Source organism: Molossus molossus, unplaced genomic scaffold (genome assembly GCF_014108415.1).
Source record: "Molossus molossus isolate mMolMol1 unplaced genomic scaffold, mMolMol1.p scaffold_m16_p_14, whole genome shotgun sequence".
Classification (NCBI taxonomy): Eukaryota; Metazoa; Chordata; class Mammalia; order Chiroptera; family Molossidae; genus Molossus; species Molossus molossus.
In genome coordinates, this window is record NW_023425349.1 from 25,272,259 (window position 1) to 25,276,674 (window position 4,416).

Below are 4,416 nucleotides of genomic sequence, written 5' to 3' on the forward strand. Positions count from 1 at the left end.
GTTGCTTCTGATGGAGATATGCAACTGCTCTCTATCGTAGTTGGAAAATAGGAGACCCTTATACCATTCTCCAATTTAGTTGCTGTTCGAGAATCTTGCATCTGACAAATGTGGAGAGAGGTTAACTTGACATTTTCCTGACACCCTTAATAAGACTAATGCTTGGATTTTCTTTTTGATTTTTATTATTTTTCCTTAAAGAGAGAAATAGCAAGTAAATGGCACTCTTTCCTTCAACAATAAAAATAAGACTTACTACTTGCTCAGTATTTGTTATATATCCATTTCTGAACTACAAGCTTTATACATGCTTCTAACTCTAACAATTCTGTAAGGTAGGTGTTATGCCCTTTTTACTTATGAGAACAAGAATGGTTAAGTGACATGCACAAGGCCACATGACCATGAAGAATCTGAGCAAGGATTTAAATTTTAAGTTTCTGGCTATGAAATCTTCTATTTCAATAAATAATACATGTCTCCTAAACATCCCTAACTATTACTCTCAAAAACATATAGGAATTCTTTTCAAATTGAAGATTCAACAGACGTGCCTTGCCATTTCTCCCTCCCCAAACAACATCACAATGATATAAAGGTACAAAAAGATATAAAACCTAATGACAAAAGAATGGAAAAGAAGGTGACAGCAACAACATTTTGGAAACTAGAAAGCAGATGTAAAGGTATAGTTGACTTATATACCATTGAAGATTGACTCCTAAACTGATTGTGAGAGTAACTCAGAACCAAGCCCATGCATGTGGAAGAATTCAAAGAGTCTCAGGAAGTTATGGCTGAATGTTCTTTTGAAAGTTGGGTTGTAGATGGGATTGAAACGGTAGATTTAGTTGGAAGATGGAATGAGAATTTTCAGCTAGGTGACCTTTCTTCCCATCCCAGTAGAAGACTAAATGTATATTACATAATGAGGCTGAACTAGAGACTCTGTCTGGTATTGGAGTCATTAAGCACAGATGAAGGTTGGGATTTCATACTGAAATTTGGAGAATTAGGTAGAATTCTACTTACTGAATGCTCAGAGCATCAGTTCAACAACAAGAATACTGCAAGCCAAGCAGATGTCCTCCAGGAGGGAGGCTGGAAGAGTTGTCTCTGAGGAAAGTAATCTGCCCAGATTACTAAGAAAAGAGTTCACAGTTACTTTTGTCCTTGCACAGCCCTGCCAGATCATTCTACAGTAAAATACACCAAATAGCAAGTTCTGTCCCTGCTTTTAGCATGTTTATTTTCCTAAGTTCTCGGTGACTTGTTCTTTTAGCAAACAGCCCCATATCAGCAGATGCTTGAGGGAAAGCTTCCAATGTGAGAGACCACAACAACAAAAAGTAAAATGATCTCAGAAGAAAGAAAAACAACACAGGCTACAGAAGAAAACATCTCCAAAAAACTGATCTCTTCACAGGAATAAAAGAATATTTTAAGGATAAATCCAGAGTATCCATCTACTTTTAAAATAACAAACAAACAATTTAATGTATATAAAATGAAAGCTTTTGAAGTTAAAAATAAGTGAGCAGAAATAAATTACTAGAAGCGTTAGAAGATAAAGTTGAGAAAAAGCTCTCAGAAAGTATAAAATATGTACCACAGCTTTTTTATCCATTTGTCTACTGATGGACATTTGGGCTGTTTCCAGATCTTAGCTATTGTAAACAGTGCTGCTATGAACATGGGGGTACATATATTCTTTCTGATTTGTGTTTCAGGTTTCTTAGAGTATATTCCTAGAAGTGGGATCACTGGGTCAAATGACAATTCAATTTTTAATTTTTTGAGGTAACACCATATTTTTTCCATAGTGGCTGTACCGGTCTGCATTCCCACCAGCAGTGTACTAGAGTCCCCTTTTCTCCACACCCTCACCAACACCTGTTGTTTGATGATTTGTTGATGGCGGTCATTCTGACAGGTGTGAGGTGATACCTCATTGTTGTTTTAATTTGCATCTCTCTGATGATAAGTGATGTTGAGCATTTCTGCATATGTCTCTTGGCCATTTGTATGTCCTGTTCGGAGAGGTTTCTATTTAGTTCCTCTGTCCATTTTTCAATTGGGTTCTTTGTTTTCCTTTTGTTGAGCTGTATGAGCATTCTATATATATTGGAAATTAACCCCTTATCTGATATATCATTGGCAATTATGCTCTCCCATAGAGTGGGTTGTCTTTCCATTTTGGTGGTTGTTTCTTTTGCTGCTCAGAAGCTTTTGAATTGGATATAGTTCCATGTGTTCATTTTCTCCTTTGTTTCTGTTGCTTATGTGATTTATCAGTGAAAATTCCGCAAAGCTGTGGTACATATATACAATGGAGTATTATGCAGCTGTAAGAAAGAAAGATCTCTTATCCTTTGAGATGACATGGAGGGACCTGGAGAGTATTATCCTAAGCGAAAAGAGCCAAGCAGAGAAAGACAAATATCACATGATCTCACTTATTTGTGGAATATAATGAACATAACAGTCTGAGGAATGTCCCAGAGACATGGAAGTGGGGCACAGACTGACAATCCCCAGGAGAGGGGTGGAGGGGAGAGATAAACCACAGAACTTATATGCATGTATGCATGAACAATGGACATGGACAAGAAAGCTGGGGACGGGGGGGGGGGAAGGGGGGTATCAGTGTGGGGGAAAAGGAGAAACATCTGTAACAAAAATAAATTAATTAATTAATTTTTTAAAAAGAAAGTATAAAATAAAGCAAAAGAGATGAGAACTGGGGTGAGGGGAAAATGAGAAAATTAGAGCCACAGTTTGGGAGTTCTGGAAGAGAGAACAAAGAATCAGAGGGGAGAAAATTAGGGTTATTCTTTTGTCTTCTTGAAGAAAAGCACAGGATGGTAGCCGAATAGCTTCACCATCCTGTCCTGTTGAGTCACCTTCCTTCATTTCATCCTATTGCCACCCCAGTTTTTGCTGATATAATCACATCTCTATTCCTGGCTGCTGATGAAATGTCTGATTAAATCCATGATTCACAGTGATCTACTTATCAAATGGTTTTTCAACCATACCTTTCAGAACAAGCTTTCTCACTTTTGCCATACGTATAGGCTGAGCATTTTCTAAATCTTCAAGTTCTGGTTCCTTATGCTTAACAATTTCTTCTTCAAGTCATCTCTCTCCTCTCCCATTATATTATAGTAGTCCAGAGAACCCAGGATACATATTCAACATTTGGCTTAGAAATTTTCTCAGCTAAATATCTCATTTCCTCACTTACATGTTCTACCTTCCAAAAAAACACGAGAAATGTTAAGTTGTTTGCCACTTTGTAACAAGGATTGCCTTCCTGCCAGTTTCTAATAATATGTTCCTCATGTCCATCTGAGACCTTACCAAAATCACCTTCAACATCTGTGTTCCTACCAACAGTCTGCTCAGGATTATTTATGTACTCTCTGAGAAGATAGAGGCTTTCCCTCCTACTTCCCTCGTTCCTGAGTTCACACCAGAATCACCTTTAATGGCCATAAGATGACAGTCCCTTTATGGCAATCTAGGCTTTTTCTGGCATGTACCTCCAAGCTCTTCCAGGCTTTACTCATCAGCCAGTTCCAATGTCATTCCCACATGTTTAGGTATTTGTTACAGCAGCACCCCACTTCTCAACAATATCTGGGTTAGTCTGCTCAAGCTAACATAAAATACCACAGGCTGGGTGACTCAAACAACAAAAACCTGTTTTCTCACAGTTCTGGAAGATAGAAGTCCCAGATCTGGCAGGGTCCGTTCCTGATAAGACCTCTCTTCCTGGCTTGCAGAGGGCTACCTTCCAACCAGGTCCTCACATAGCAGAAAAAAAAACTATATATATATATATATATATATATATATATATATAAATCAGGTGATAGGTTATCTGAGGAATTTGTATATAAAAGGGAAGAGGTATATTCACTTGGCAAAGAGTTTAGGGATGAATTACTGATATGTACACGGAAAACTAATTAAACAAAGATAAGTTTGTTTTTGTCCTTGCAAATCTCATTTCATCATTAACTCCAGGGAAGTGGAAAAAAAATAATACTTCCTTCCACTCCCCCAAGAAGGGAAATGGAATCATAATACCCTACATGGCTCAGGTACAATATTTATTTAGTCATAATTATGTAAGCACTCTTTATATATGTTTGAAGTATATTATTTTATTTATTATATTGAAGTATATTTATTATTTTATTTCTATGAGTTCTTTTTTAAAGATGCATTGTATTATTTGCATGTACTTTTAATTTACGCAACTTGTATTTTGCTAAATATCTTACTTTTCATGCATTTTTCTCTCAGCACTGATTTTTAGCTATGCACATTGCTATGAATACAGCCAATTCATCACTTCTAATTCACAAGGACTCTCTAATACGCACCCATCATATGTACTTAATCTGG